General features: G+C 39.9%; 1 pseudogene across 1 annotated transcript; it reads right to left on the reverse strand.

The window, feature by feature from the left end:
- Positions 1-6,523: 6,523 nt before the first annotated feature.
- Positions 6,524-22,310, reverse strand: LOC147639160 (phosphatidylinositol 4-kinase gamma 6-like; annotated as a pseudogene). The gene is made up of 4 exons (XR_015264273.1): positions 21,691-22,310; positions 21,362-21,572; positions 18,197-19,510; positions 6,524-7,908 (listed from the first exon to the last, which is right to left on the reverse strand). The product of XR_015264273.1 is annotated as a phosphatidylinositol 4-kinase gamma 6-like (transcript).
- Positions 22,311-23,356: the final 1,046 nt, after the last annotated feature.

Raw genomic sequence — 23,356 nt, forward strand, 5'->3', positions numbered from 1 at the left:
TCAGCTTTATTGACTTGGCACTTAGGACATTTTATAACATAATCATAGACGTCCTTCTTTAAACTTGCCCAATAAAACTATCTTTTGACAAGTGCATAGGTCTTAGAAATTCTCGGATGCCTTGCACTTGGATTGTCATGATATTCTAGTAAAATATTCTAACGAATATTTTCTTCTTTGGATACACAAATGCGACCTTTATATAATAAGTACCCTTATCTATGGAAATTTTTTTCCAACGATCTTTTTCACTTATTGACTCTTCTTTAAATGATTCCTTTAAACCATTGTCTTTTTTAAGTAACTCTCTTTTATCACTAGAAGCTGCATTTTCTTTACTCTCTATTTGAGAGTTATCTTTTTTAATCAAGTAATTCTAAACTACTTTATAGCTAGGGACATTAGCACATTTTCCTTTTCAGTGAGCCAGCAACTCACTTTCTAGTTAATTAAAACTCATTTATCATGGGTACTCAACTTAGAGCATCTGCCACCATGACATTAAATTTTCCTTTTCTATATCTGATTTGAAAATCAAACTCTTGTAGGATTTCAGCCTATCTAGCCATCTTACCTTTTAACTTCTTTTAAGTATTTAACCATTTAAGACTTTCATGGTCAGATAATACTTTAAAATTGATACCATACAAATAATGATGCCACTTTTTAAGTGCATTCACAATTGCAAACAGTTTTTTCTCATAAGTTGAATAGTTACTTTGAGCTTTGTTCAACTTTTTACTTTGAAATGAAATTGACCTTCCTTTCTGCAATAATATTGCTTCTATAGCAAAATTACTAGCATTCGTTTCTAATGTAAATGGTTCATTTGGATCCACTATTTGCAAAATAGGAGCAATAGCTATTTTGCTATATTTAATTTTTCAAAACTAGTTTGTTGATCATGAGTCCAACTAAATTGTTTTCCTTTTCCTTTAAGTTGGTTCATTGTTGGAGTAGCTATCTTAGCATAATTTCTTATAAACTTTCGATAAAACACAGCAAGTCCTGAAGATTTGTAACTCATCATTGGAATAGCTATCTTAGCATAATTCCTTATAAACTTTCGATAAAAGACAGCAAGTTCTAAAGGTTTGTAACTTATCTATATTATATGGGTCCTTCCATCTCAATATAGCTTCAACTTTATCATGATCCATACAAATCCCTTTCTCAGACATTGTGTGTCCAAGATATTGTACTTTTTTTTTAAAGAAATCACATTTAGATTTTTTAGCAAATAATTTATTTTTCTTCAATAATTAAAATATTTTTCTAAGGTGCTCATTATGTTCTTGTTCATTTTAACTAAAGACTAATATATCATTAATAAAAACCAGCACAAACTTTTCTAAATAAGGATGAAGTATAGTGTTCATCATCATCATAAAAGTAGCGGGAGCATTAGTGTCCAAAAGCTGTCCTAAATGCTATTTTTGGCACATCTTCAATTCTAATTCTTACTTGATGATATCCAGACCTTAAATCTATCTTCCTAAAATATTTAGCACCTTTGAGTTGATCAAATAACTCATCTATCTTGGGAATAGGAAATTTATTTTTTATTGTGATTGCATTCAATCCACAATAATCTATCCACAAGTGTATAGATCCATCTTTTTTCTTCACCAATAATATTGGCGAAGCCTAGGGAGACTTACTTGGTCTAATAAAGCCTTGTTTTAAATATTCAGCTAACTGCTTTTCAACTTCTTGTCTTTTCAGTTAACCTTACTCTATAAGGTGGCTTACTAATTGGCTTTAAATCCTTTAAAACTTCTATGGGATCATCATCTATCCCTCTATCCGGTAATAAACCTTTTGGTAATGTTTCCGGAAAAACATCTTTAAATTCTTCTAATAAATTATTCAAAGAAGAATTAACTACTTCACAAATACTTGAATCAAACTTTTCACAATGGTTTTTAAACTGAGGCATTGTATAACAGAAAAACGTTTGTTCTATTCCATTCTTTTGTTGAAGCTTTTGGAGCTCAATATTACATATCAAAGGAGAAGATGGTACATTGTGCTCTCCTTGCAATGTAATAAATTTTCTTTTATGCGTAAATGTTAGTGTATTATGCAAAGAGCTTCTCAAAAGTGTTTCCCCCAATGAAAATAACCATTCTCTCCCAAGAATTACATCTGCGATCGACAGACGCATCACTTGAAAATCCAAAAGTGCTTCATACTCTTTAATCTTTATCCCAACTTGGTTTACCACAATATTCCAGTTATCTTTATCATAACCATTGGCTAATAATACTATATACTTATGAGAACTTGGGACTTGAGGCAACTTAAGTTTCTTAACCAAGTTGTAATTTAAAAAGTTGTATGTGGCATTATCATCTATGAGGATTCTAATTTTTTTATCTTTAATATTTCTAGGCACTCAAACCAAATCATGTGGTCTAAACGATAGTTTCCACATAGATTTTGCCACCATACAACAATGCTTTTCATCAGAATGACAAACCTCGATCAATTTATATTTAGGAGAATCCTTAAGTGTTAACACTTGAATAGTGTGCACTGAGTTTCTTTTAGTTTAATCATTACCATTCCTAGTAAGTTCTTGTCCTTGGGACTTAGGAAAATGCTTTTTATCATGTCTCAACTCAAGATAAGAGAAACAAAGTTTTTCTTTAATTGCTCTCACAAAATCTTACTTTTTTAGAAACTTACTAGGATTGGGTTTTTGCTTTTTTAAAGGCTCATCTTTTTTAAAGAAAAAACCCTTTCTTTTTTTAGAGCCAAAATTTTCTCCATGAGGCTTATATGAAAAGTTCTTACCTTTTTCTTTGTGATTGCCATTACCCATGGTATTGTCAAAAATTTTTACAAATCTTAAAGCCTCATCTAAGTTTTTTGGCTCTTTGGAGCGAACTTCCTTCTTGTACTTCCTTTTAAAACCTCTAATTTACTTTTTGAAAATTATCTATGCTCTTAAGTTTTAAGAAAATTTCTCTATAGCAAGCTATATATTGAGTGAGATTTAAATTCTTTTTTTCCATAGAACAATTATCCCACTCCTCCCAATTTCGATCTTCTTCATTTTCAAGAAGATATTCCTTTAAGAATAATTTCTTGAATGAATCCCAAGAATCAGGTACTTGCCTAGCTTCCGCTAAACTCATCTTACCACTTTTAAGCTTTGCCTTGTAAGGATAGGCTAGCTTCAATGGGGCGGTTATTGATCAAGCACATTTCTTAAAAGATGTAAATCTTGCCATTTTTGTAGAAAAAAATGGACCACATCTTTATTTCTCTTCTTCACTAAAAGTGGGTGTCTTCAAATCTTTGAATACCATACCCTGGTCTCTAGTTTTGGAACCCTCTTCAACTATGGTTTCATTCAATCCTTTTCCTCGAGTTTTTTCCCTTCCCTCACATCAATGTTATTTTTAGATATTTCTTTTACTCCCAATTAAGCAGCTAAGAAGACCCATCATTTTCTCAAGTTTATTCTCTTCTCCTCCCATCAAGGAGCTAAGAAGACCCATCATTTTCTCAAGTTTATTCTCTATATTAAAGATTTTTTCTTTCATTTCCTTCATTTCTATATCCTCATACTCATTAAGATCTAAATCTTGCATATCAATTTCATTTGTTTTTGTGATATCCTCTTCCATGTGGAAAGAGGACATTGGGTTTTCCCCCTTCTCTCCATTTTCATCCTTCCCACCTTGAGAAGCCATTTACTCTAACAATAAGCAAAATGGAAAGTTTCTTACGAAGCAAAAAAGATGCAACACAACGACCTTACTTGGTTGGGTAATCATGAATTGTCTCGAATGATGTGAAGAACAATTCCGTTGATTCCTCCTTATTGATATTTGCTTCAATGATTCTTCAAGGTTGTCATGTACTCCACTTGCTTCATGTAGAATCTCCAAAGTATGCCCAATTTATTAGACAAGAGGTATGCTCAATCAATTAGACAAGAGGTATGCCCAATCTATTAAGCAATAAATATTTGTATAGAGAAGATTTGAGAAATATGAAGATTATGGAAATGAATAGAGAAGAGATTAAGGAGTAGAGATTAGAGTTAGCAATGAGTAGCTCAATGGAAATAAGAAAGAGATAGAACTTAGCTCAACTTTGATTCTCCACTCAACCATATCCCAAATGGACTAAACATATGGTTATATAGGCCTAAGTGATGCATGACCTTTGAACTTTAGCCCCTTAACCTTTCATTGGCTAGGCATGGCCCTTTCACTATCCAATGCCTCCTCGACTCCCCCTAGAAGGGGGCGCCTACTTCTGTGGCCTTTGGGCTTTCCTTATGCACCATCTACATCCCTTTTACTTTAACCTTAATGCCTATTAACTATTGCTTTAGGCATTTCCAATTTGAAATCCCTTGAACCTTATTTACATGCAAACCTTTCATATATAAATAATTTTTTCTAGCCTTACCTTATAGTGTTTCTTGTCAATCTCATAACATAGCCTGAATAAGTTGTTCTTGTGGATGTGCTCAGCGCTCTCTTTTTAGGTATAAATACTTAGTACGGTTGAACCATGAAATTAGAAAATCGAGAGGCATAGAGAGGTCGTTGCTAGGTGCCAAGTCAACAAGAAAGCAAGAAGCAATGGCAACGGGGAGTGGTGTATTGCTCAGGTAGAGATGATTGAAAGAATAGTTTATGGAAGTGAGCACCTAAGGAAGCTAGGTATATTTTGAAAATGAAAGATTATACTAGTAGTTGATTGTCAAACCACATATGTGATGTGGAATGTGGGAATTCCCAACTTGCCACTTCTCAAAGGTGTTCTTGATGTTGGAAAGCATTGGTTGGCAAGTTGGGAGTGTCACCTCCTGGGCATAGCTGATTTTTTACTATTACACCTATATATTTGCTGCTCCTTTTTTAAGGAGGACAAGTTTGTGAAGCCGGAGGTGGAAGAAAATATTGTAGGTATATTCACTGAAATGTCACTGGATTTAGGGTTGGGTTTCGAGATTAAAAAAAACCTGGAAATCAAGCATGTTGTCATGAAGACTCACAAGTGTCATGAAGGTGATCTGCCAGTTTAGTAGCATAATGTATTCCTAAATACAAAGATATGGAGCACATTGTCTCACTTCGTAGGACTTTTTAAAGTCCAGAAATGTGTCGTCTGCCATCATAAAATCCCATTTCAACAACTATACGTTGATTCCACTGTCTCACAAGCAGGCGCTCTACATACATGAAGGCTGCATTTTCATCATTGCCCCATACTAACTTGCAGAAACATGAAGAAAAAGACTAGCAAGTTGTAAAGCTGGTTTATTTTTGGTTCAAAAAAAGAAAGTATTCTGGGTGCTTCTAGCTAGGATAGCAGGAAGTGGGAGAAGGGGGACAGGTACGCTTGTGGGAATTTCAGGCTGCAAGGCGCACAGTATTCTTCAGCATGGGGACAATATAATTTATTCTACCCCTTTGTTTTGGGCAACCATTACGTACATAGTTGGCACACATAACCACCTCAAGCAACATTTGCTAGGCAGGTCCTTGTTTATCACATGCAGCTTAAACCTGGGTTTATGGTATAATCTAATCTGCACTATGTTTATGAGACAATTTCACTGAGCACAAAGATAAGGATGCTTTACTTACTTTCCATTGTTCGGCTTTTCAAGGTCTGATTGTTACAAGTGATTGGGTCAGATTTATCTGTAAATTTTTAGGGTTTTAAAAAAGACGAGTTAGGGCAAAGTAGGACATTAAGTATCCTGGAAGGATCATGGAAGACAGCCATAGATAGGTTCTAACCAAAGACGTCTGCTGAAAGCCAGCCATGGCCTTTCACAAGGTGCAAGCTCCAGAGATCCATGGTGAACCTGCCCACAAAGAAAGAAACTGGGGTCATGTCTAGCAATGGTGTCAAACTAAAAGGGTCATCACGACATGTCTTCATGCCTAACACGCATGGCAGGTACTCCGACATTTCGTACATGATCATTGTCAACCATCATTTGGTCTGATCTGCAGGATCACCCTTAGTCCTGCAGAGACTAGATGGACTGCTCCCATAGACATTTGGGATGAGAATTCTTTTCTATGAAATTTTGCTTAGAGGGATTAGAATTATAGTTTTCATATTGTGAGGGGTCTTTTTTGAATGACTTTTGGTTCTTGTGTGATCTGTCATAATTATACAAGTCTTCTTTAACCATACTCCTCAAAGCTTGGACAAGTTACCCAGTGCTGTGATCTGTCATATTATAGAAGTCTTCTTTAATCATACTTCTCAAAGCTTGGACAAATTATCCAGTACAAGCAAAGCTCTCCAAGGCACTTGACTTTCGATTCTTGTGCGTTCTGTCATAATTGTAAGAGTCTTCTTTGACGGCTCATTAAAGCTCTTGGACAAATTACCAACTGCAACAAAGCTCTCCAAGACACTTGCCTGCCAAGCACTTACCAGAGGAAAAAAAACTCTGACGAAAAAATACTTAAGTGACTGCACACACTTGCAATCACTTCAAAGAAGTTTGGTGCAGTTCAAGACACCTAGCATAAAACAAAGACACTCAACATAAAGGAATAGATAACGTTACATCTAACCACACTTTTGCAATTAAAGAGCGTGTACATGTCCTCCAACAGGAAGTATTTATCAAGCTTGCTGCTGCTTTATGGAGATGGCCAGTAAAAAGAATATACAGACTTAGGTGTATCTCAACCTTTGTTGACTGTACAAGCAGAGCTCACAAAAGCCTCCACTGCTAGGGCAGACCGTTTCAAAATGCACAAACTCGAAATTCATCCAGAATTATCTCTGCCAGATCTCGAAGACTAAAGAAAGCCGCTCAATATCAGCTCTTCAAAACCGGCAAGAAATCCCGATTCTCTGCCTGTAGCTGACATTTTGGTTACACTTAGTAGCTAGTGCTTCCTGCAGAAGTTCCTCAAAGTGATCCATGAAACAGATCCATTCCTCCTCATTCATGTCCCCTAGTGACAAAGGGGGTAAACCCCCATTGACATTGACCTTCCGTATTGTTTCCGAAGCTGATGCCTTACATTCAGGGTAGTCCATATATCTCTGCTTCCGCATGCAAAAGCTAATACTTGTGTGTGACATTGCTCTTGGTGATGCAAAATCAATCTTGTAAGACGCCAGGTGAGCTTTTAAGTTTGTTTCTGCAAAAAAATTGACTTCCTCTTCCTCCACCAAGGGGCAAAATTCTGTTCTTACTCTTGGTCTGGCTGCTGAGATTTTGCAAGCAGGAAAGTCTTCCTCTTCCAGTGAAGAACCTTCACACAAACCTTTAGGAGGCATACGACTTGGCTGTAGAGTTTTAGGAGCAGCAGTGTGTGACAAAGATGTTGACCAGTGATTCCCGCCAAGTGTAGGGATACTTGGAAAAGCGAGAGAGGAATTAGAGAAAGCTAAATTGGTTGAAGATACTGTTGACATAGGCACAAATGAGTACTGAAATGGGGACAAATCCAAACAATCACTTCTGGAAAAGAGTTGATCTTCATCAGTAGGTGCACTGAATTTTCTGTCATCCTCCTGATCCATTTCAAACTCGAACTGCTCGTGTAGATCTTCCTCCAAAGAGGCATCATGATCATCACTTAGCTTCTCAGCTGAAAGCTCTCTCTCTACCTGAAGTCTGGCCTGCATGCAAAGCAACTCGAGATGACTAGCTTCTTCAATTCCATCTCTGCTCATCATTTCTCCAATCTCTGCTAGACAAAGACCAGCCGCAGCTGCTCTTTTTAAAACAGTTGTAGAAAGAATAAGCATCCTGAAACAAGCTTCTCGCAGCATGGGCAATTCGCAACGAAGCATGTCTGCATCTTTGTACTCATCCAATCGTTGAATGTAATCAAGCTCCTCTTTTGAAAATGGCAGCGATGATTGAGGCCAGTGAAGCCACTCAAACATTAGGAACTCAATGGAGTCTTTTTGGGCCCTTTAATTTGCCATTGCCTAATGGAGGTGATTAAGAAATAGACAAATAGGGAGATTACATGTGGACTGACACCAATGGTTTGTAAGAGCCTAGAAGGTAGTGGTCAAACTTAGAATAATAGGCTAAATAGGCTCTTTTTAAATTTTCAAAATCAACTAAAACTCAAAAATTCAAAACGTATATGCATTTTTCCCCTATTTTATATAGAAAAAGATAGCTGCAGCCTGCCAGCAGCCTGCAGCCATCATTAACTAAGGCCTCCAAAGTGATAGAGGCCCAAAAACGAGTTCCCATGCATTCAATGCACATTCCCTTCACTTTCCACTATCCCTCTCTCCCACGTTCCCTCCAAAACGCTCTCTCTTCCCCCTTTCTCATAGCAAGGCGTTGTTCACTCTCTAGACTACTTCTATTAGCTATCTACATCTTGATCTACCTCTCTCTTCACTCAGAAACCCAGATCTATAGCTATGGAAGCTTGATCTGCAACCTCCTCTTAGAAGCTATGGAAGCTTGATCCTCTGATCTGCAACCTCCTCTTAGAAGCTATGGAAGCTTGATCCTCACTTACATTTCCTTCCTTCATCCTTCTTCCTTGTCCAACCTCCTTTTACAGAGTGTAACAGCAGAGCTTAGCTATGGAAGCTTGATCTGCAACCTCCTCTCAGAGGCTATAGAAGTTTGATCCTCACTTACATTTCCTTTCTTCATCCATCTTCCTTGTCCAACCTCCTTTTACAGAGTGTAACAGCAGAGCTTAGCTATGGAAGCTTGATCTGCAACCTCCTCTCAGAAGCTAGGGAAGTTTGATCCTCACTTACATCCTTCTACCTTGTCCAACCTCCTTTTACAGAGTGTAACAGTGGAGCCAAGCTATGGAAGCTTGAGTTGCAAATGCTTTGGCTCTCATAATCTTACTCATTGTCTCCTCTCATCCCCTCCAATATCCTCTTTCAAAGTGCAGTAATAGCACAGCCAAGCCCTTGGAACTTGCTCTACAACTCCTTCTCTTTTTTACATCTGCCTAGTCTAAGTTTTTTTCTCACTATTTTTCTTTGCCATCAAGGTTTATAATCTCTCTAATATATACATCTGATGTCTTCTTCTAGAGCTCGAAGGCCTCCGATCAGTATTCAATCTCTCTCTTGTAGCAGTGGTCAAGATGAGGATGGGCACTGGAACATCAAACAGTACGAGAAGTGGAACTGGATTACGATGCAGCCTAGTACAAGAGGAAGCCACAAGGTGTCAAAGCGATACGTTGATATACAAAGTCACCATTGGAAAGGGCGGATATTGGAGCTCAAACAAAATCGTGATGGAAAAAAGCTAGCTAAGGTCCAACATGTTTACAAGGCAACAGAGCTGAAACTAGCAGACCATGACCAACGTCAACGATTTCCTGCAAATTGTAAGTTATTTCACCACTTTATATTCTTGTTTTTAAATCAATTGTGTGCTAATAATGGTATACTGAGCACTGCGTTGATTGTTCTTGGGTTCCTGTGCGTAGATATTTTTCCCTCAAACTATAGTGAATGGGAGCCTATGGAGGCAATTTCAGGAACCTTTGAAGCATACCATGTGGAGCTTGGTAGTTTAATCTTTGGAGGGTGTCCAGCTGCACAACTTCTTGCACGAAACATCTTCTTCTATGAGGATACATATGTGGTTCCCACGACAGCAAATGGTACTGGAAAATTAGTTCCAAAACCTATGCCAACTCTCACATCTATTGAATGGCCAATTCCAGACAATGCTTCAGTGGCCATGGCTTGTTTGCAGATCGAAAGCAAGGTGCAAAATGCTATGAAGTGCACATATGGATCTCACAAAGCAACCATAACCTGCTTCATACCTCTACACCTCTTTGTGTACCTGTTCCGTACAAGTGACACACATCGTACCCCAACTTTATGGATTGCAAAGGGGGAGAGAGCTCTGACTTGTTTCTTATCACCTGCATGGGATAAAAAAGTTGTTCAACACAATGGAGACACCATCAGATGCGGAGTAATTGTTGAGAAGGTTGTGATGCGCTATCATATTGCTAAGCAACAGTTGTCCATTGCGTTTCCTTACAGGCGATGGAAGCTTACAAATGGAGAATGGGAGGCGTTAGACTCCGACACAACCTCTACAGAACAGGGTGTGCTACATATATCCATGCAAGGTGGGGATGTAGAAGATGTTACTGTGAATGATGACTGGTCCCTTGCCAACTTACGTGACTACTTAGTTCTTCGATTCTCACTCAGTGGTGATTTTGCTTTGATAATCAATGGTAGAGTAGTGCGCAAAAGGCAGGAACGATCTTTTCTTTGTAGAGAAATTACTTTCCCTGGCTGTGTAGCTATCAGATAACCACTGGATATGTAATCTTGAATTGAAGTAAATACAATTTCAATTTTTTTGCCTCACTGTCTTATTAAGGTTTTTCAATTGTCTTGTGCAGTTTTATTTTTTTGTGATAGTGTAAGGTTGGTCACAGAAGCATCTGTGGCGTGAGCCACTAGTAAATTGGAAATGACCTTGCGATGGAAGGATACGTTCTTGCTTTCGCATACCATTTTTTAAAATTTTTTGGTACTTACAAATTTTAAAAGTTTTTAAAAATTTTATAACAAGGTTGCCCATATATAAACGATACTTTACTCATTTACATCAATTGACAATTATCGTTCTCTCCTAACACTTGCTCTCAATTTCGCACACCTTTCTGTATCGCACACTCTCTATTTCCTCCAATCACTCATAGCATGGCACCTCTACTTGATGCACTTATTGCACAGCTAGGAAAGCTTGAGTTACTTCATAGGGTTGATGAGATCGTCCCTATGTTTGAGGGGGCAATTGATGTACGTGCAACAATGCATCTACACGCGGATGCTTTTACAGATGTCATTCAGTATATGGATGAACACGTCAGCACGTACTCCATCATGTTTGAGGGTGATGAGGGCTTATGGGTTCCAGTTGACCTCATCAGGTACATATTCAGGGAAGAGAAGAATTTTAGATTTCGCCTATCCAGGTTTTTAAAATCCCTCACAGAAAAGGACTACAGAAATGAGGAGGAAGACTTACTCCTGGAACTACAGATGGGCAACATCGGCACTTCTTTCCTAAGCTGGGACATGGTTTTGGTCCTTCTGTTACAAGAGGGTGTGGCGAAAGAAAGTGGCAAGGAAAAAGAAAAGGGCAAAGTAAAGCTAATGGAGCAGGTCCAAGAGGCCCATGCTGAGGAAGAGAATGTTACAGAACAATGGGAGGCCTCAATGGCATTGGTGGCTCTACAAGATAATGTCCCCGAGGAGGTTCCGGACCTAGTTCTAGAGGGCGATGAAGTACTCGAGGAGGTCCCAGACCTTGTTATCATCAATCTGCATCCAATCATTATTGATGGGAAAGAGTTTTTGTTTTTGGATGACATTGCCAAGACACTCGGGTTACGTGAGGATGAGGCACTTTCTATTATTGCCGTGAATGCTGGGGGTCAAGACAAAGGAAAAGTAAAAATTTCTTTTGAAGATGACAACCTCACAAAAGCGCTTGCATATGATATTGGTAGCAGTACCTTGGAAGTTGTAGTGGCCAAAGCGCTCGTCGAAATAAAGAATGAAGTGCAATTCTATGAGAGCGTAGCTGCCTTTGAACCACACATGCCCTTGGTTGCTGGCGATGCTCAAGACCAAGGAAGCATAAACCTGACGAATGAGCAACTAGTTGCAAGTGACGAGGCAACTGAGGTATGTCCTTACTTCTTAGTTGTAAAGCAAATTATTTTTTGTATCATTTCACGCTTCCTAACTTCTATATTGACATGTTGACAGACTGCTTTTGAAGTGGACAAGTTTGCTATGCGCGTAGGAGGAACGCGGCCAAAGTCAGAGGGTCGAGATGCATCCCTTTGGCACTACATACCTGCCCTGAGGGCCGACATAGTGCGGGTTTTTCATTTAGAATATGCAGAGATCGCCTATGCCGAGCTCCTAAAATGTAAAGCACTTAGTGCTGTCTTGTCAGAGAACCCCCTAGCCTCGAACATAAATAAATGTATTTTGGTAGCTAGGGAAGCTGCCTTGTATTGCTTCACGGGCAACCATCCCGGCTCAGTTCTAGGCCATTGTGCCCTTTCTCAGGCTCAAGGAATCAATGAGCCGAGTGATGTATTCCAAAGCTTAGGCCAGAAACCAGCCTCTAGAACTCTCTCTCCTGAGCTCTTCCAAGAGCTTATTAAAAAGATGTAATGCAAACTTCTCTTCCAAGTTTAATAAAATTTTTTTGTTGTGCATTGTAAGTTGTGATTTTTCCTGGCGTACTTGTGATATACCATTTCAAGCCTCGCAATTTTAAGATTTTGTTCATGTGTTCATAGGAAAAATTGTTTAGGATTTTTTTAAATTGTGATCGTGATTAAAAAAAGTAATCGAGATTGGGTTAGAGCGGTATGAAAAAATATTGTATTTATAGATGTAAACACACTCACATATATGTATATGTGTGTATATATGTGTGTGTGTATATGTGTGTGTATATATGTGTGTGTGTATATGTGTGTGTGTATAAGATTTTAAGGCTATTATCAGATATATATACATATATATAATATTTTATATAAATATATAAGATTTTAGGGCTGTTAGGGCACCTAAAGTGTCTTATGAGAATCACCAGACCGTTTGATATCAAAAAAAAATAAAAAAAATACCATGTGCGCTACGGCGCGTAAATCGGCATTTTGACCTGGTCAAAGTGCCGATTAACGCGCCGTAGCGCACATGGTAAATTTTTTTAATTTTTTTTATTTTTTTGACCCTGAGGCTCAAAAGGCACTCTATAAGGGTCTCTAGGTGCATTTATAATGGTCACTAGACCATATATATCAAAAAAAATAAAAAAAATGCAATGTGCGCTACGGCGCGTAAATCTCCATTTTGACCTGGTCAAACTAGAGATCAACGCGCCGTAGCGCACATGGCATTTTTTTTATTTTTTTTTTGTTTTTTTTGCCTTGAGGCTCATAAGTTTCTCTAGTTGACTTTATAGGATCTACATTTTTTGTATATATAAATATTCATATATATGTGTGTGTGTGTGTACATATATATATATATATATATATGTGCATATGTATATATATTTGTATATGTATATATATGTGTGTATATATGTTTGTGTGTGTATATATATATATTTGTGTGTGTGTGTGTTTGTGTGTGTTTTGTCCTGTGTGTATAGTGCTTTTATAATTTTTAAATGAAATGTTCATTGGCACTGAGCATACAAAAAAAATGGACTCAACAAAGAATGTAACAAAACTCAGAAAGTTTTCATTAATGTCTGAAAAAGATACAAAGGAATCTGGGAACATTACAAAATTTTGTAGGGAGAATTACAAAATGGGTTAGCCTATTGAGGTAGAAGGCTACGCTCTAAACGTAGACGCAGGGCTAGGGACATATCTACAGGCTTCAAAGTAACTCTCTTGGCATGTACCATAGCCAGCACTGAGTCTTCAAAAACAGAAACTACAATATCTTCAGCAGCTTCTTGAAGAGCTTCAAGAGCTGTGCTCTGTATGCGGTCAACCCTGTCAGAATATTTTTCCATTGTTTCTCTCACCAGTCGAGAGAATGGTGCCTTGGGGATGAGAAGATCTGTGCTTTTCTGATATTTCCTAATCTCTCGTAGCGCGACTGTCCCTGGCCTCCATTTTCTCTTCTTCTTTGTAACTGGTGGAGGCGGTGGTGGTCTTTGATTCTCCCACGGTGGTCGTTCAGACCTGAACTTCTTCTTCTTTTGTGCACGCTCTTCCTCTTCTTGTTGGTCCCGAAACTTGCCCTCCATTCTTTTACCACACTTCTTGACTGGCCGCCTGGATGTTGTGGCTGCCTGTGGCTGTGCTTGGCTTGCCCTCCTTGCGTCCTCTTTGGGCTGCTGTCTCTTTTGCATTTCTGTCTCCCAAGCTGCCCTCACAAGAGCAAACTCTTTGTCAATGGTATCTTTCGTGATGCCGTAGGACAAGAGCTCGACCTCCCTGTTCTGTAAGATAACCTCTAGCTGTTCTAGGGTGTCGGCCTCAATAACAATCTCCGGTGGCTGCCCTTGACCTTCCTCGGCTTCTTTTCGACGCCGTTCTTCTTCTGCTTCTCTACTAGGCCCTGCTTCTTCAGCTTCCTTCCTGCGTTGTGCCTCTTCAGCCTCCTTCCTGCGCTCTTCTTCTCTCATCTCCTTTGCCTCTTGCTCTGTTACGATGGGTAGACTTGTCCTTTTTGCTGTAGCAGGTAGTGGGCCGAGTTGATCGAAAAATCGCAAGTCTTGCTCCTGTTCTTCTGGCATGGCCTAGGTATTTACGAGTGCAAGAGATAGTGGGAGGGCAAGAGAGAGTAGAGCACAAAGAAGAAATTGAAATGTGGTTTCTATAAATGAAAAATGACTTAAATATGTCTATAAATTTAAAACTTTTAGAAAATTTAAAACTTTTTTAAAACTTTTAGAAAATTTAAAAACACAAAAAGATTATAATCAGAGAGTTTAAGCCCATGAGGAACCACACCGACGCTTGCTTGCTACCCACTGCCGTAGTCTCTCCCTAGCATTTGATCTGTTGTATCCTTCAGTTCTTCTTGCATTAACAGTTTTCATTATTTGACGCCTAAGAGACAAATTACCGCGACTTTTCTGCCTTTTTTTACCAACCAGAACGCGATAGAACCAGTTGAACATTTCATGGAGTGCATTACTCTTGACTTTGCCACCACCATGGCGAGTGCCCTTAAAATACACGGCCTTTGCTTGGTAATGTGATTTCTCCATGCCTTGATTGCTCCAAAGTGCTAAAGAGCCATATCTATCGAGAAAGTATGGCCCATGTGCATACAATATATGCTGCATAGAAAATTACAAAAAGTCAACAAACAGTATGAAGAACATACTACAAGGACACAATAAATACAACATTACCATGTAGTGAGTAATGTGTGTTTCTCCCCAGGCCTCGACCATTTCTTCTGTGAATCTACAAGTGGCTTGTTTAAGTGCCTCAATACCATGGTCATCCAGGTGAGGTCGCTCTAGAAGATCGACCATTTTATTACACACCTCCCATACATGTGCACGTTTTAGGCCAAGCCTGGCATCATTTCCTCGATATGTTGTGACATCACATATCTTCTTCCAAATTTCAAAGTCAGTGTGGCTATGAGAACCCAAGTGGTTTGATAGCAAGTGTCTTGCCTTTGATCCACCCATGCAAATTTTATTAGGGTTGTCTTGTGTAGGGTTTGATTTTCTGTCCTTTGTCAAGACCACTGCTCCAGCATGTAATCCCATAGAGGAAAGTACACTCTCTAGTGCACGTATTGACTCTTCTCGTCGATCTTCGGGCTCCATGTTCCAGACATAGTTTATGTGGAGCATCAAAAGCTTATCCAAAATCCTCAGTCTTGCATGTAATGTGCACACATGCACCTGACATAGTGGAATTTCCAAGATTGGGTTCCAAGCATTGTCCTCCTGGTCACGACTAGGTGGCTTGCTCTGGTCACAACTTAATATGCCATTATGCCATACCTTTGATCCTTTCCTCTGTTCAGCATCAAAAACGATTGCTTTTTTTGCACCCACCTGTTTTTGACTTTTGCCTTTGCTAGGTTGTTTCCCTTTTACTCTTGAGTCTACTGCTGTCTTGGAATGACAACAGTAAACACATGAGAATATAGTATTCGCACCTGTTTTACAACCCAACATACACTTTAAGGTTTTTAGATCGCCACCCAAGTGCCATTCAATGTTAAAGCAGCCTATTCCGGGAACATCAAGCTTCTGACCATTGACCTGACAAGAGACGACATGTTGAATGCCAGACCGTTCAAAATACCACCTCAAGGTATCATGGTTCTCTTTTGGGAGGACCCATGCTGCTTGCCACCAGATGTTCTTCTCTGATTGAATGCCGTAGTAGTCTTGCTTATGCCCTTGACCCCTATTGTTGCTGTCTTCAGTTGCATCCAACTCTTGGGTCTCTAAAGGCCTTCCTCTAAGTGCTCGGCTCATCAAGGTTAAACTAACACGCTCCAGTCTTTGACCTTTAACCACTTGACATTCATCCAGCTTCAAGACAAACACGGCATTTCCACCTGTCTCTTCAAGTGTGAGGCCATAGTACTGAATCATTGCTTTTTGTAGCACTTCCATGTCGATGTAGACATTGTTATATGCATTGTATTGAAAGGGTTTGATTGTTGGCATTGGCATAATATCCTCCACCCACTTGTACCCACCCTCGAACATGGATGCAATATCACCATTAGCACACTTCTTTGCCATCTGTAAGCTATAAAGTGTTGGAAGCAAGGATTGCGTAACTCCCTTTGCTCGCAACCCTAAAGTGATTGACCTGTACATTGCTCTGTAACCTTTCTGGCTAATACCTGCTGAGTCACATATATCAAGCATCTCTTTGGGGGTGACAATTTCTTTGATTTCCTTCAAGAAATATTGACGAAGGGTCTCCCGCAGCTTATCATTACCAGAACCTGTTATCATTTCCATAATATCCTTCTCCTGAAGGACATGCTGAAGAAGGGAGGCATTAACATTGTCCTCAGCGTTGTTACATCCTAGTATAGCTGTTGCACAAGCCCTACAATCACAATGGTCAACCATGAGAGATGCTTTATTCATTAATTGCTTCTCAAAGCTGCTATAATTCCTACAAAAATTTTTACCTGGTTGTTTGTTTACGCCTCTTGCATGCGCCTGCTGTCTTTGAAAGCAACCCAACAGCTTTACGTTTTCTTTGCCTTGCGTGATATCCCATGGGAAGATGAGTGAAATGGTGAACACGACGCCGAAGATTACGAGTGGAGTGTTGAAGACGAACATAATTATCGGTAAATTGATTTATTGTGCGCACACGATCCGCTAGATTATTCTTCTGCACCTCCAGCTCCTCTGAGAGCTCTTTATTCCTCTGCATCAAACCATTGATCTGCTTAGTCGATGCCGCTTGAAGCTGGTCGAAGACAAATTGTGTTTGCCTCTTTTCAGCTGCCTCATCTAGCCACAGCATGTGTAATCTCCTACAATAGCCAAGAAGCCCATTGAAACCATCACCAACAAACATAAGAAAACTTGTAATGCTTTTGAATGGTGGAGGGGCACCAGATATTGGATCTGGTGGATAAAGATTTCCATCAATCCAAAGATCAATGGCCTTTGCTCCTTGCATTCGAAGCTGATCGTATGAAATATTGGGTGCAACATGCCTACTGCGTAGGGTTGCGTATTCTGTCTCCAAATCAACCTGAAGGCGGATCTTAGAAGGCTTATTGGTGATGTCTTGTAGTGCCATCTACAAGAAAGTAGGCTTGTAAGCTTGGGTTGAATAGGAGTGGAAGGAGCAGGATATGGTATCAAAAAATAATGGGAAGAATGGAGATGAGGGTTGCTTCTCTAGAGCTGCATTGTGGATAGAGAAAGAAGCCAGAAAGGGAGCCAAAGAAACATAGAGAGGGTTAGCAATGGTGAAACGAAAATGCAAAGGAGATAATGCATCATGGGAAGCTTCTTTAGTGCAAGCTATGGCTGCTAAGCAATATAGAGAGAGAATACTTCATGAAAAGGTTCTTCTGTGCTACAACTGTGGGTTTGGAGGGAGAACAAAGTATTGTAGAAAGAATGCTCCTGGTAAGCTTCTTCCTTGCAAGCCATGGCTACTACTGTGGGTTTGGAGAGAGAAGGCTCATTTAGGAGTACAGACCTGCTAGCTATGGAGAGAGGACCAAGTTCTGTAGAGAGAATGCTCATGGTAAGCTTCTTCCCTGCAAGCCATGGCTACTACTGTGGGTTTGGAGAGAGAAGGCTCATTTAGGAGTACAGATCTGTTAGCTATGGCTTTTGGAGTAGAGAAAGACGCTTTTTTCCATGGAGAAGGAGTGCAGGGCGTGTTAGAGAGAAGATTTAGAGAGAGAAAGAGATCTGGTGTACACACAAAAAAGGGGGGAAGAAAGTGACGAATTTTTGGAATGTTTGGAGTTCGAAAAGGTTGCTGCAGGCTATGATTACTGACTGACAGCCCATTACAAAGCTTTAAAGTCACCTAGGTGGCCAGATCTAGGAATATCTCCTTTTTTTTATTTTTTTTTGTTTTTGTGAAAAATCAAAAATATGCTTTTAGGACTAGGCTTCTAGGCTTGGTCAAAGATGGATTAGCATTTTAAGCATTTCACTAAACGTCCAAATTAAAGGGCCCAAGAAGACTCCATTGAGTTCCTAATGGTAGGGATCCTCCAGTGCTTCAGGCAGACAAAGTCCATGATCTATTGGAATGAGCTCCAGCGCTTTGTTCACATGAATATCATGAATATTGGAGCGGTCCCAAACCCCTTGGCTGTCAAGAGGCTTCACATTTCTAACCAGTATGTTCCCTGCATGTCGATCAGTGTTAAAGATTCTAATGTCAAGAATGCCAATCCTGTGTACTGCCGACACAGAAAAGTGTGAGGTGCCATGGTCGCTTGCATCAAAATCATGGTGCACAAATTGTTGACATGATGCTATCTTTGCTACAGACGAACAAGCTTTGTCAGGTCCCTTGTGGACAGAGGTAGCACCATTAATGTGAAATGCATGGTGAAAAGCCTTGACCAGTACTGTAGGAGGTACCTTTGCAAAATGCTCATAATCAAGAAGATAAGCTGCAACCTCCCTAACCCCAGTCTCTCCAACACGCACGGCCTTTTTGAGGCCAGGTTTCCCCAAACTCTTTCCTACAAAACCTTTTGGATTATTGGGGGCAAAAGGTTCTTCATCAGTAGGCTTCACAATGGCCACACACTCCCCTCTAGTGTTTCTAAAATAATAAGCACCCCCAAGACCCCCACTCACTGCAATTGGTTCTACTCCACACTCGATTGCCTGAACAATTTCTTTAACGATCTGTTTCATCTTCGAGCAGCATCTCAAGCCCCCAACAACTTCAAATGGCTGATCACCATCTGCTGGCACTTGTACATCTGATAAGGGGAAAATACAGGGAGTTGACAGACTTCTCTGCAGCTCTCTAGTTAATAATAAAGGAGAATGATTCCTCAACTCGCTTAGGTCACTCTTAAAGACGGTATCACCAAACACAAGAGCAGTCTGCTCTGAAGGCACATTAAGCACGGTCTGCATCTTCTTTATGACTGTTTGAACATTATCTGCCCGATCAAGCTCAATTCCAAGAACACTTCCAGTGTCTGTTTGTACAAATATACGACGGCGCCCAACAGGTCTAGTACACAATCGTCCTGACCCATTCCTCCCACTTCCCAAGACCACATCTGGGACTGGGAGAGCTAGCTGAGTCTGGACTGGGCTATCTACACTTGGAGGCATTATTCACAAACCTGGTCTCAGGCTGCACCACTGCAACAAACGAGGAAAAAGTGGCCAGGCGTAGGGATAATCCACTTGACTCTGTACAAGTTAGTAACAGGAGACGTTTCACAGGAGCCTAGGATTTGCTATTCAAAACATACAAATTGTGCCAGCAATGACTGCCTCAGTCGCCAAGTGAGTATTCGTATAACCCTGCAACCAGAAAGAAACACATCAGTAAAACCATCAGCTTGCAACCACTTGCACAAACTGATTAAAGGCTTTTAACGCAGCCAAAGAACATCCTAATCTTGTATATCGATTTGTCAAGGCCTATGATCGTGATGTGTAGAAGGATATTCCAAGCATAGTAGCCAAACGTTCATAAAATCCCTAGACGTTCCAAAAACGTTTCATGCAGATATCCCTTAAAAAGTGGCTTAAAAATGCCGCATATGTTTAGTTATATGCATAAATAAACTTGAAAACTTTGGGTAAGTGTAAAAAACACACATTCTATTATACTAATCATGCATTGCCTGCTTTCAAACAGTGACAAGTCACAAGAAAGGCAAAGTTCAAACTTTGGACGTCAAACACGTGCAAAATATGTAGACAACCTGACAACATGCTGCATAAGTGCTCTCAAAATAGCGTTGAGTACAATAAACTGAAATTACGATCATTTTGTCAACAGAACTTGGCAAAACACACCTAAATACCACCCCCCCATGGTACATGCATGCAGTGTATAGTCTAGACATAGAGAGCAGTGTAGAGTCTAGACATAGACATAGTTCAAACTTGACAAAACAAACTCAAATACCACTTCCATGGTACATACATGCAGGGTAGACACAGACATCGTCAATAAAACTATGTGCCATGATTTTTTTTCGTACACACCCGGGGCCCACTCAAGTGGGTGGAGCCGATTTCCCTTTCCAACAATTAGCCAATTATCATAGTTGGGCAAGGGCCACGTACCATCGGGCAAGAGCCACGAATTAGGCATCCCCATGACCACCGCGATGAGTCGAGCGCTGGAACAGCGCAGGGGTCTCGTATGGATCCTCCTATCTCGGGTGATCCACCACTCGAAGAGGAGGAGTCACTCGAGTGTTCAAGGGGCAAGAGCCCGAGCAACCAAACACATCAAGCGAGCATAAGTATCCCTTTATAACATGAGAGAGCCTAGTGGGACTTGAACTCATAACCTAGAGGTTACAAGTCACAAGCTTTGACCACTACACTAACTCAGTTGGGACAACTATGTGCCATGATTGTTTGCATGCAATCCAACTTAAAAGCTACTGGAATTCAGCCTAACAAAATTATTGCATGTTAGAATGAGTCAGACCTTGAAATGCTTTAATGACACCCTCTCATTACTTAAACCTATGCTGATTTACAGCCATTTTTTCAACAAAACTAACTCAAATATCACCCCCCATGGTACAAACATGCAGAGTAGACATGACATACTTCAAACTTGACAAAACAAACTCAAATACCACTACCACCCCTCATGGTACATGCATGCAGACATACTTCTCCAGCGTCAATAAAACTATGTGCACTTTATTAGCCATGATTATTTGCCTGCAATCCACAACTAAAAAGCTGCTGGAATTCAGCCTCACAAAAATATTGCATGTTTGAACCCATCAGACCTTGAAATGCTTTAAAGACGCTGACACCCTTTCATTGATTGAACCTATACTGATTTAATATATCAACAAAACAAACTCAAATAACACCGCCCCTGGTACATACATGCAGAGTAGTTGTAGACATACTTCAAACTTGACAAAACAAACTCAAATACCACCCCCCAGTACATACATACAGAGTAGACATAGATATACCTCAAACTACAAAACGAACTCAAATACTACCCCACGTGGTACATACATGGAAGGTAGACACAAACATGCTTCTCCAGCATCAATGAAACTGTGCGCACTTCAAAATTTCGCTTTGATACAGGCACATTTCACGTGATTTGCATCCTCAAGCCACCCAATCCAACATCATAGGAAGCATTGAGGTAGCTGAAAATACCTTGGTCAGCTGACAAAGACAGCCAAAACTGCACCAAGAGCTAGGAATGCTTCCCACATCCTCTCACATCTGGACGTGCAGTTTGTTGATGTACGTTGAAGCTAGCAGGTGAAAGAATACTTCGCTGTGTGACACCTACATGCACGACGGTGCATGCAAAATCTTGAACCTTGAAAGCAGAACTAGACCTGACCTTGACAGAATCTGGACCCTGTAAAGGCCATTACGGGGGTTAGAATTACAGATCTGATGTTCTATGTAAAACTCTAGCCATTACTGGTAATTGTCCCGTAAGAGGGACAGAACCCTAACTTCTACTCCTCCCTTACTGTTTGTTGCTCAAAAATCTGAGAGTACATGATCAGAAGAAGGTGCTAGGTCTGATCCTCTCTGCAAAACCAGCTTATGCGTTCCCGTTACTTTTTTTCGCCCTCAACACTCACAGTTTGCAGGTGCCTCGACTTCTCCTTCAGCTTGATTTAGAAGGCGTAACTTGCAGCCGAATTCAGGTCAAAGTTTCGAGAGCACAGCACTATTCCACCGTCTTCGCCAAGCTGTCTTGATCCCCCTACGCGGTTTCTGTGAGGCTCTTTAATCACCAAGCTCTGGTTCGGATCTGTTGTTGAAGTACACGATCTGCAGCCAAGATGCGCTTCAATGTCTCCAAACAGAGCACCACAGAAGCTCCGCTACCTGTGCAGACGAAATCCTAACCCTAGCACCAGATGAGCTCTGCTGCCTGCAGAGAAACCCTATCCCCACCAACAGATGAGCTTTGCTGCCTACCAGCCGATGAGCTTCATTGCATCCAGAAGAAACTTTCACCCTAGCCGTAGCACCATGGATGAGACACTCCTCCGAAATTACATGTGACTAATTAAGCTCAACGTAATTAATCTCCAGTTAACTGTTATCAATCTTAACTCCCGACAGCCGGCTAGCAAAAACGAATCTCGAATCTGATGCTTTTGCCCGTGCTTAATAAATAATTGCGTCACCCCACCACAGGATAAGGCATAAATAGATTCTTCTTTTATTAATTATTATGTATGTATAAATTTAGGAGAAAAAATAATTATCCAGACAAGAAATATTTTCTATGAATATTATTTGCTCGTGGAACGTATTTTATATAGTGGGTTTACTAATCACCGTGGTCTGTGACTTATCTTTTCACTCGGAGGCCCTATATAGTGTAATTGCACCTTCAAAGATCAACCTTGCCCTAGTTTTGTAGAGGATATGAGGGGTCCTTAGTGAGTACTTTGTTCCCTTTTAGTAGTCGCTCAAAAAAAAAGAGACTCAAGAGTAAAAAATTGGTGGCTTTCAAGAGGTTTTACCTTCAAAATTCATATTAAAAAAACTCAAAAATTATCTACAATTTTGTGAGATGGAAGTTTTTCACTTATAAAAGTTAAAAAAAATAGAGCACTAAAAGTTTTAAAAAAATAGAGCACTAAAAGTTTAAAAAAAATAAAGCACTGTTTTAGTGCATGCTTTGAATTTTATGCTCATGATTCACAAATCATGGTCTATTGTAAACTTTGGTGTTCAATTTTCAAAAAAGCCTTCTCAAATTGATGGGAGAAGGAAAAATACCTTCTCAAATTTATCAAGTTTTAGTTATAATAAGATTAAAATGTGAAGAAAATGCTTATTCAAAATTACAATTTTGTCTTCAATTCATGATGAAAAGGATTGATATAAGGCTTGGTAAAAGAGTTTCCCAAACACTGGTTGGGCTCTCTCTCTCTCCGTCGATTGGGTGTATAACCCTCTAAGTCGACGTTAAGCGACTCCGTCTCCAGGTGTGTGTGTGTGTGTGTGTGTGTATTAAAGAGGACAATTCTCACTACCTTTCCATCACCCAAGTGTGGTAGATTGACTAGTGGAATTGCCTTTGGGATGACATGAACCCACTTGGGTTCAAGTCTCTCCGTCGATTGGGTGTATAACCATCTAAGTCGACGTTAAGCGACTCCGTCTCCGGGTGTG

The sequence above is a fragment of the Cibotium barometz genome, chromosome 4 (assembly GCF_041138505.1).
Source record: "Cibotium barometz isolate CiBa-2024 chromosome 4, ASM4113850v1, whole genome shotgun sequence".
NCBI classification, from domain to species: Eukaryota; Viridiplantae; Streptophyta; class Polypodiopsida; order Cyatheales; family Cibotiaceae; genus Cibotium; species Cibotium barometz.